The following is a 12,240-nucleotide window of genomic DNA, read 5'->3' as shown; positions in this document are numbered from 1 at the left end:
TATAATGTTTTCAGGTAGAGGTTTCGCCAATTGGAAAAGATTAATGACTATTGCATTATCAGGGAAGAATAAAATAGGGTTTGTAGATGGTTCATTCTCCGGACCATCAGAAAATTTTGCAGCAAAAGCATGGGATAGAGTGGATCATGTTGTGATGGGATGGATTATAGCTGTCTTGGAAGATTCAATTGCTAACAGTGTGCTGTCATACAAAACATCAAAAGCAATATGAGATGAATTAGAGGAATGGTATGGACAATGTTCCAATGCCCAAATGTTATCCCTACAAGAAGAATTGAATGCCCTCACACAATCATCATAAATGAGTTTTTCTGAATTTTTCACCAGGATCAAGACCTTATTGGATGAATTTGATGAATTAAATCTTGTGCCCTCATGTAATTGTGCAGCACCATCTTCTTGCACATGTGAAATTGCAAAGAAATGTTTTAAGATGTAGCAGAATATCAAGGTGGGGTATCCAGCAAACCACAAAGTTAACACATGGAAAAGAAATTACAAAGAAACAACAGTGCAAATTCAGCCACAACACAAGAGGAAAGGAGTGACATAGTTAATGCTCAGTTCACATAGTTGTAATACCAACAAATCATTGATATGCTGAACAAGCAAGAACAAAAAGAAGTCACCACACATGCCAATACAAGTCAGTTTACAGGCACTTACTGCTTATCTATTTTGAACTCTAGTTCTTGGGTTATTGATAGTGGGGGATCGGATCATATGTGCCATGATTTAAATGAGTTTAAAAGTTGCACATTAATAAAATCCAATAATCATGTAGTAACTCTTCCAGATGGAAGCAAAGTAGCAATTAAATACATTGGAGATATTGTTTTACAAATTGGATTAACTCTGCATAATGTTCTTTTTGTGCCACAGTTTAAATATATGTTGTTATCTGTTAGAAAACTCATCTCTGATATGGATTGCAAGATCATTTTCACTTCTAAAGAGTGTCTTATACAGGAAACAATGATGAAGAGGCCTTGGCCTCTTGGTAAACACAAAGATGGTCTTTATGCGATAGAATGAAAGATTGGTCACACTGAAAGGCTATCAAGCAATGAAGACATAAACAAGCAGATTATGTCTTCCATTTCTAAAAGTCTGCAAGTTGAAGACTACAAAAGAAGCCGTTAATAAAGCCAAACTATGGCATTTAAGAATGGACACTAGTGGAAAAAACCTCATTTGCTGCGGTTTTTTGGCCATAATTTGCTGCAATTTTCGCCCTAAGCAATAGTGATAGCAGTAAATGGCCTATTTTAAATACTGCGGTATTAAACCAAAGAGTGTTCTGTACCAAGTTTCGTGCAAAACAAACCATGTTTAAGCTACTTTATGCGCAAAAGTGCAAAACACGCTTAAAAACCCATCAAATCGCAACTTAACACGTAACTTCTAGCATATCACTATGATTTTCCGTTCTAACCACTTCAACACAATAATATATACCAAATAGAGTCGTGTGCCAAGTTTCGTGCAAAACAAAGAAAGTTTGAGCTACTTTAAGCGCAAAAGTGCCAAAAACGCTTAAAAACCCTTAAAATCGCCAACTTAACACGTAATTTCTAGCATATGACTATGATTTTCAATTATAACCACTTCAACACAATAATATATACCAAATAGTGTAGTGTGCCATGTTTCGTACAAAAAAAACCAAGTATGAGCTACTATATGCGCAAAAGTGCCAAAAACGCTAAAAAACGCTTAAAAACCCTTAAAATCGCAACTTAACACGTAATTTCTAGCAAATGACTATGATTATAAATTTTAACCACTTCAACACAAAAATATATACCAAATAGTTTTGTGTACCAAGTTTCGTTCAAAACTAACCAAGTTTGAGCTACTTTATGCGCAAAATTGTGCCAAAAAAGCTTTAAAACCCTTAAAATCGCAACTTAACATGTAATTTCTAGCATATGACTAGCATTTTCAGTTCTAACCACTTCAACACAATAATATATACCAAATAGTGTTGTGTGCCAAGTTTCGTGCAAAACAAACCAAATTTGAGCTACTTTATGCGCAAAAGTGCCAAAAACGCTTAAAAACCCTTAAAATAACACCTTAACACATAATTTCTAGCATATGACTATGATTTTCAATTCTAACCACTTCAACACAATAATATATACCAAATAGTGTTGTGTGCCTTGTTTGGTACAAAACAACCCAAGTATGAGCTACTTTATGCGCAAAAGTGCCAAAAACGCTTAAAAACGCTTAAAACCCCTTAAAATCGCAACTTAGAACGTAATTTCTAACATATGACTATGATTATAAATTTTAACCACTTCAACACAATAATATATACCAAATAGTGTTGTGTGCCAAGTTTCGTGCAAAACAAACCAAGTTTGAGCTACTTTATGCGCAAAAGTGCCAAAAATGCTTAAAAACCCTTAAAATCGCAACTTAACACGTAATTTCTAGTATATGACTATGATTTTCAATTCTAACCACTTCAACACAATAATATATACCAAATAGTGTTGTGTGCCATGTTTCGTACAAAACAAACCAAGTGTGAGCTACTATATGCGCATAAGTGCTAAAAACGCTTAAAAACCCTTTAAAATCGCAACTTAACACGTAATTTCTAGCATATGACTATGATTATAAATTTTAACCACTTCAACCCAAAAATATATACCAAATAGTGTTGTGTACCAAGTTTCGTGCAAAACAAACCAAGTTTGAGCTACTTTATGCGCAAAAGTGGCAAAAACGCTTGAAAACCCAAAAAATCGCAATTTAACACGTAATTTGTAGCATATGACTATGATTTTAAATTCTATCCACTGCAACACAATAATATATATCAAATAGTGATGTGCGCAAAGTTTCGTGCAAAACAAACTAAGTTTGAGCTACTTTATGCGCAAAAGTGCCAAAAACGATTAAAAACACAAAAAATCGCAAATTAACACGTAATTTCTAGCATATAACTATGATTTTAAATTCTAACCACTTCAAGAAAATAATATATACCAAATAGTGTTGTGTGCCATGCTTCGTGCAAAACAAACCAAGTATGAGATATTTTATGTGAAAAAGTGCCAAAAACGTTTAAAAACCCATAAAATCTTAACTTAACACGTAATTTCTAACATATGACTATGATTTTCAATTCTAACCACTTCAACACAATAATATATACCAAATAGTTTTGTGTGCCAAGTTTCTTGCAAAACAAATAAAATTTGAGCCACTTTATGCGCAAAATTGCAAAAAACGATTAAAAACCCATAAAATTGCAAGTTAACACGTAATTTCTAGTATATGACTATGATATTCAATTTTAACCACTTCAACACAATAATATATACCAAATAGTGTTGTGTACCAAGTTTTGTGCAAAACAAACCAAGTTTGAGCTAATTTATGCGCAAAAGTGCCAATAACGCTTAAAAACCCATAACATCGCAACTTAACACGTAATTTCTAAGATAAGACTATGATTTTCAATTCTAACTACTTCAACACAATAATATATATCAAATCGTGTTGTCTGCCAATTTTCGTTGAAAACAAACAAAGTTTTAGCTAATTTATGCGCAAAAATGCCAAAAAAACGCTTAAAAACCCTTTAAATCGCAACTTAACACGTAATTTCTAGCATATGACTATGATTTTTAATTCTAACCACTTCAACACAATAATATATACCAAATAGTGTTGTGTGCCATGTTTCGTTCAAAACAAACCAAGTATGAGCTACCTTATGCGCAAAAGTGCCAGAAACGCTTAAAAACCCTTTAAAATCGCAACTTAACACGTAATTTCTAGTATATGACTATGTTTATAAATTTCAACCACTTCAACACAAAAATATATACCAAATAGTGTTGTGTACCAAGTTTTGTGCAAACAAACCAAGTTTGAGCTACTTTATGCATAAAAGTGCCAAAAACGCTTGAAAACCCAAAAAATCGCAACTTAACACGTAAGTTCTAGCATATGAGTATAATTTTAAAGTCTATACACCGCAACACAATTATATATATCAAATAGTGATGTGCGTAAAGTTTCGTGCAAAACAAACCAAGTTTGAGCTATTTTATGCGCAATAGTGCCAAAAACGATTAAAAACCCAAAAAATCGCAACTTAACACGTAATTTCTAGCATATAACTATGATTTCAAATTCTAATCAAGATTAAGAAAATATATATACCAAATAGTGTTGTGTGCCATGATTCGTGCAAAACAAACAAAGTATGAGGTATTTTATGCGCAAAAGTGCCAAGATCGTTTAAAAACTCTTAAAATCGCAACTTAACACGTAATTTCTAACATATGACTATGATTTTAATTTCTAACCACTTCAACACAATAATATATACCAAATAGTGTTGTGTGCCAAGTTTCGTGCAAAGCAAACCAAATTTGAGCCACTTTATGCGCTAAAGTGCAAAAAACGATTAAAAACCCATAAAATCGCAACTTAACACGTAATTTCTAACATATGACTATGATTTTAAATTCTAACCTCTTAACCACAATAATATATACCAAATAGTTTTGTGTACCAAGTTTTGTGCGAAACAAACCAAGTTTGAGCTAATTTATGCGCAAAAGTGCAAAAACGCTTAAAAACCCATAAAATCGCAACTTAACACGTAATTTCTAATATATGACTATGATTTTCAGTTCTAACCACTTCAACACAATAATATATATCAAATCGTGTTGTCTGCCAAGTTTCGTGCAAAACAATCCAAGTTTTAGCTACTTTATGCGCTAAAATGCCAAAAACGCTTAAAAATCCTTAAAATTGCAACTTAAAACGTAATTTCTTGCATATGACTATGATTTTCAATTCTAACCACTTTAACACAATAATATATACCAAATAGTGTTGTGTGCCATGTTTCGTACAAAACAAACCAAGTCTGAGCTACTTTATGCGCAAAAGTGCCAAAAACGCTAAAAACCCTTTAAAATCGCAACTTAACACGTAATTTCTAGCATATGACTATGATTATAAATTTCAATCACTTCAACACAAAAACATATACCTAATAGTTTTGTGTACCAAGTTTCGTGCAAAACAAACCAAGTTTGAGCTACTTTATGCGTAAAAGTGCCAAAAACGCTTGAAAACCCAAAACATCGCAACTTAACACGTAATTTCTAGCATATGACTATGATTTTAAATTCTATCCACTGCAACACAATAATATATATCAAATAGTGATGTGCGCAAAGTTTCGTGCAAAACAAACCAAGTTTCAGCTACTTTATGCGCAAAAGTGCCTATAACGATTAAAAACCTAAAAAATGGCAACTTAACACTTAATTTCTAGCATATAACGATGATTTTAAATTCTAACCACTTTACGAAAATAATATATGCAAAATAGTGTTGTGTGCCACGCTTCGTGCAAAACAAACCAAGTAGGAGCTATTTCATGCGCAAAAGTGCCAAAAACGTTTAAAAACTCTTAAAATCGCAACTTAACATGTAATTTCTAACATATGACAATGATTTCAATTCTAACCACTTCAACACAATAATATATACCAAATAGTGTTGTGTGCCAAGTTTCATGCAAAACAAACCAAATTTGAGCCACTTTATACGCAAAAGTGCAAAAAACGATAAAAAACCTATAAAATCGAAAGTTAACAAGTAATTTCTAATATATGACTATGATATTCAATTTTAACCACTTCAACACAATAATATATACCAAACAGTGTTGTGTACCAAGTTTTGTGCGAAACAAACCAAGTTTGAGCTAATTTATGCGCAAAAGTGCCAAAAACGCTTAAAAACCCATAAAATCGCAACTTAACACGTAATTTCTAATATATGACTATGATTTTCAATTCTAACCACTTCAACACAATAATATATATCAAATCGTGTTGTCTGCCAAGTTTCGTGCAAAACAAACCAAGTTTTAGCTACTTTATGCGCAAAAATGCCAAAAACGCTTAAAAACCCTTAAAATCCCAACTTAACACGTAATTTCTAGCATATGACTATGATTTTCAATTCTAACCACTTCAACACAATAATATATACCAAATAGTGTTGTGTGCCATGTTTCGTACAAAATAAATCAAGTCTGAGCTACTTTATCCGCAAAAGTGCCAAAAACGCTAAAAAACCCTTTAAAATGGCAACTTAACACGTAATTTCTAGCATATGACTATGATTATAAATTTCAACCACTTCAACACTAAAATATATACCAAATAGTGTTGTGTACCAAGTTTCGTGCAAAACAAACCAAGTTTGAGCTACTTTATGCGCAAAAGTGCCAAAAACGCTTGAAACCCCAAAAAATCGCAACTTAACACGTAATTTTTAGCATATGACTATGATTTTAAATTCTATCCGCTGCAACACATTAATATATATCCAATAGTGATGTGCGCAAAGTTTCGTGCAAAACAAACAAAGTTTGAGCTATTTTATGCGCAAAAGTGCCAAAAACGATTAAAAACCTAATAAAACGCAACTTAACACGTAATTTCTAGCATATAACTATGATTTTAAATTCTAACCACTTGAAGAAAATAATATATACCAAATAGTGTTGTGTGCCATGATTCGTGCAAAACAAACAAAGTATGAGGTATTTTATGCGCAAAAGTGCCAAGATCGTTTAAAAACTCTTAAAATCGCAACTTAACACGTAATTTCTAACATATGACTATGATTTTAATTTCTAACCACTTCAACACAATAATATATACCAAATAGTGTTGTGTGCCAAGTTTCGTGCAAAGCAAACCAAATTTGAGCCACTTTATACGCTAAAGTGCAAAAAACGATTAAAAACCCATAAAATCGCAACTTAACACGTAATTTCTAACATATGACTATGATTTTAAATTCTAACCTCTTAACCACAATAATATATACCAAATAGTTTTGTGTACCAAGTTTTGTGCGAAACAAACCAAGTTTGAGCTAATTTATGCGCAAAAGTGCAAAAACGCTTAAAAACCCATAAAATCGCAACTTAACACGTAATTTCTAATATATGACTATGATTTTCAGTTCTAACCACTTCAACACAATAATATATATCAAATCGTGTTGTCTGCCAAGTTTCGTGCAAAACAATCCAAGTTTTAGCTACTTTATGCGCTAAAATGCCAAAAACGCTTAAAAATCCTTAAAATTGCAACTTAAAACGTAATTTCTTGCATATGACTATGATTTTCAATTCTAACCACTTTAACACAATAATATATACCAAATAGTGTTGTGTGCCATGTTTCGTACAAAACAAACCAAGTCTGAGCTACTTTATGCGCAAAAGTGCCAAAAACGCTAAAAACCCTTTAAAATCGCAACTTAACACGTAATTTCTAGCATATGACTATGATTATAAATTTCAATCACTTCAACACAAAAACATATACCTAATAGTTTTGTGTACCAAGTTTCGTGCAAAACAAACCAAGTTTGAGCTACTTTATGCGTAAAAGTGCCAAAAACGCTTGAAAACCCAAAACATCGCAACTTAACACGTAATTTCTAGCATATGACTATGATTTTAAATTCTATCCACTGCAACACAATAATATATATCAAATAGTGATGTGCGCAAAGTTTCGTGCAAAACAAACCAAGTTTCAGCTACTTTATGCGCAAAAGTGCCTATAACGATTAAAAACCTAAAAAATGGCAACTTAACACTTAATTTCTAGCATATAACGATGATTTTAAATTCTAACCACTTTACGAAAATAATATATGCAAAATAGTGTTGTGTGCCACGCTTCGTGCAAAACAAACCAAGTAGGAGCTATTTCATGCGCAAAAGTGCCAAAAACGTTTAAAAACTCTTAAAATCGCAACTTAACATGTAATTTCTAACATATGACAATGATTTCAATTCTAACCACTTCAACACAATAATATATACCAAATAGTGTTGTGTGCCAAGTTTCATGCAAAACAAACCAAATTTGAGCCACTTTATACGCAAAAGTGCAAAAAACGATAAAAAACCTATAAAATCGAAAGTTAACAAGTAATTTCTAATATATGACTATGATATTCAATTTTAACCACTTCAACACAATAATATATACCAAACAGTGTTGTGTACCAAGTTTTGTGCGAAACAAACCAAGTTTGAGCTAATTTATGCGCAAAAGTGCCAAAAACGCTTAAAAACCCATAAAATCGCAACTTAACACGTAATTTCTAATATATGACTATGATTTTCAATTCTAACCACTTCAACACAATAATATATATCAAATCGTGTTGTCTGCCAAGTTTCGTGCAAAACAAACCAAGTTTTAGCTACTTTATGCGCAAAAATGCCAAAAACGCTTAAAAACCCTTAAAATCCCAACTTAACACGTAATTTCTAGCATATGACTATGATTTTCAATTCTAACCACTTCAACACAATAATATATACCAAATAGTGTTGTGTGCCATGTTTCGTACAAAATAAATCAAGTCTGAGCTACTTTATCCGCAAAAGTGCCAAAAACGCTAAAAAACCCTTTAAAATGGCAACTTAACACTTAATTTCTAGCATATGACTATGATTATAAATTTCAACCACTTCAACACTAAAATATATACCAAATAGTGTTGTGTACCAAGTTTCGTGCAAAACAAACCAAGTTTGAGCTACTTTATGCGCAAAAGTGCCAAAAACGCTTGAAACCCCAAAAAATCGCAACTTAACACGTAATTTTTAGCATATGACTATGATTTTAAATTCTATCCGCTGCAACACATTAATATATATCCAATAGTGATGTGCGCAAAGTTTCGTGCAAAACAAACAAAGTTTGAGCTATTTTATGCGCAAAAGTGCCAAAAACGATTAAAAACCTAATAAAACGCAACTTAACACGTAATTTCTAGCATATAACTATGATTTTAAATTCTAACCACTTGAAGAAAATAATATATACCAAATAGTGTTGTGTGCCATGATTCGTGCAAAACAAACAAAGTATGAGGTATTTTATGCGCAAAAGTGCCAAGATCGTTTAAAAACTCTTAAAATCGCAACTTAACACGTAATTTCTAACATATGACTATGATTTTAATTTCTAACCACTTCAACACAATAATATATACCAAATAGTGTTGTGTGCCAAGTTTCGTGCAAAGCAAACCAAATTTGAGCCACTTTATGCGCTAAAGTGCAAAAAACGATTAAAAACCCATAAAATCGCAACTTAACACGTAATTTCTAACATATGACTATGATTTTAAATTCTAACCTCTTAACCACAATAATATATACCAAATAGTTTTGTGTACCAAGTTTTGTGCGAAACAAACCAAGTTTGAGCTAATTTATGCGCAAAAGTGCAAAAACGCTTAAAAACCCATAAAATCGCAACTTAACACGTAATTTCTAATATATGACTATGATTTTCAGTTCTAACCACTTCAACACAATAATATATATCAAATCGTGTTGTCTGCCAAGTTTCGTGCAAAACAATCCAAGTTTTAGCTACTTTATGCGCTAAAATGCCAAAAACGCTTAAAAATCCTTAAAATTGCAACTTAAAACGTAATTTCTTGCATATGACTATGATTTTCAATTCTAACCACTTTAACACAATAATATATAGCAAATAGTGTTGTGTGCCATGTTTCGTACAAAACAAACCAAGTCTGAGCTACTTTATGCGCAAAAGTGCCAAAAACGCTAAAAACCCTTTAAAATCGCAACTTAACACGTAATTTCTAGCATATGACTATGATTATAAATTTCAATCACTTCAACACAAAAACATATACCTAATAGTTTTGTGTACCAAGTTTCGTGCAAAACAAACCAAGTTTGAGCTACTTTATGCGTAAAAGTGCCAAAAACGCTTGAAAACCCAAAACATCGCAACTTAACACGTAATTTCTAGCATATGACTATGATTTTAAATTCTATCCACTGCAACACAATAATATATATCAAATAGTGATGTGCGCAAAGTTTCGTGCAAAACAAACCAAGTTTCAGCTACTTTATGCGCAAAAGTGCCTATAACGATTAAAAACCTAAAAAATGGCAACTTAACACTTAATTTCTAGCATATAACGATGATTTTAAATTCTAACCACTTTACGAAAATAATATATGCAAAATAGTGTTGTGTGCCACGCTTCGTGCAAAACAAACCAAGTAGGAGCTATTTCATGCGCAAAAGTGCCAAAAACGTTTAAAAACTTTTAAAATCGCAACTTAACATGTAATTTCTAACATATGACAATGATTTCAATTCTAACCACTTCAACACAATAATATATACCAAATAGTGTTGTGTGCCAAGTTTCATGCAAAACAAACCAAATTTGAGCCACTTTATACGCAAAAGTGCAAAAAACGATAAAAAACCTATAAAATCGAAAGTTAACAAGTAATTTCTAATATATGACTATGATATTCAATTTTAACCACTTCAACACAATAATATATACCAAACAGTGTTGTGTACCAAGTTTTGTGCGAAACAAACCAAGTTTGAGCTAATTTATGCGCAAAAGTGCCAAAAACGCTTAAAAACCCATAAAATCGCAACTTAACACGTAATTTCTAATATATGACTATGATTTTCAATTCTAACCACTTCAACACAATAATATATATCAAATCGTGTTGTCTGCCAAGTTTCGTGCAAAACAAACCAAGTTTTAGCTACTTTATGCGCAAAAATGCCAAAAACGCTTAAAAACCCTTAAAATCCCAACTTAACACGTAATTTCTAGCATATGACTATGATTTTCAATTCTAACCACTTCAACACAATAATATATACCAAATAGTGTTGTGTGCCATGTTTCGTACAAAATAAATCAAGTCTGAGCTACTTTATCCGCAAAAGTGCCAAAAACGCTAAAAAACCCTTTAAAATGGCAACTTAACACGTAATTTCTAGCATATGACTATGATTATAAATTTCAACCACTTCAACACTAAAATATATACCAAATAGTGTTGTGTACCAAGTTTCGTGCAAAACAAACCAAGTTTGAGCTACTTTATGCGCAAAAGTGCCAAAAACGCTTGAAACCCCAAAAAATCGCAACTTAACACGTAATTTTTAGCATATGACTATGATTTTAAATTCTATCCGCTGCAACACATTAATATATATCCAATAGTGATGTGCGCAAAGTTTCGTGCAAAACAAACAAAGTTTGAGCTATTTTATGCGCAAAAGTGCCAAAAACGATTAAAAACCTAATAAAACGCAACTTAACACGTAATTTCTAGCATATAACTATGATTTTAAATTCTAACCACTTGAAGAAAATAATATATACCAAATAGTGTTGTGTGCCATGATTCGTGCAAAACAAACAAAGTATGAGGTATTTTATGCGCAAAAGTGCCAAAGACGTTCAAAAACCCTTAAAATCGCAACTTAACACGTAATTTCTAACATATGACTAAGATTTTCAATTCTAACCAATTCAACACAATAATATATTCCAAATTGTGTTGTGTGCCAAGTTTCGTGCAAAACAAACCAAATTTGAGCCACTTTATGCGCAAAAGTCCAAAATACGATTAAAAACCCATAAAATCCCAAGTTAACACGTAATTTCTAGTATATGACTATAATATTCAATTCTAACCACTTCAACACAATAATATATACCAAATAGTTTTCTGTACCAAGTTTTGTGCGAAACAAACCAAGTTTGAGCTAATTTATGCGCAAAAGTGCCAAAAACGCTTAAAAACCCATAAAATCGCAACTTAACACGTAATTTCTAATATATGACTATGATTTTGAATTCTAACCACTTCAACACAATAATATATATCAAATCGTGTTGTCTGCCAAGTTTCGTGCAAAACAAACCAAGTTTTAGCTACTTTATGCGCAAAAATGCCAAAAAACGCTTAAAAACCTTTAAAATCGCAACTTAACACGTAATTTCTAGCATATGACTATGATTTTAAATTCTAACCACTTCAACACAATAATATATACCAAATAGTGTTGTGTGCCACGTTTCGTACAAAACAAACAAAGTATGAGCTACTTTATGCGCAAAAGTGCCAAAAACGATTAAAAACGCTTAAAACCCCTTAAAATGGCAACTTAACACGTAATTTCTAGCATATGACTATGATTATAAATTTTAACCACTTCAACACAATAATATATACCAAATAGTGTTGTGTACCAAGTTTCGTGCAAAACAAACCAAGTTTGAGCTACTTTATGCGCAAAAGTGCCAAAAACGTTT

The sequence above is a fragment of the Amaranthus tricolor genome, chromosome 12 (genome assembly GCF_026212465.1).
Source record: "Amaranthus tricolor cultivar Red isolate AtriRed21 chromosome 12, ASM2621246v1, whole genome shotgun sequence".
Classification (NCBI taxonomy): Eukaryota; Viridiplantae; Streptophyta; class Magnoliopsida; order Caryophyllales; family Amaranthaceae; genus Amaranthus; species Amaranthus tricolor.
This window is presented reverse-complemented; position numbering follows the sequence as displayed.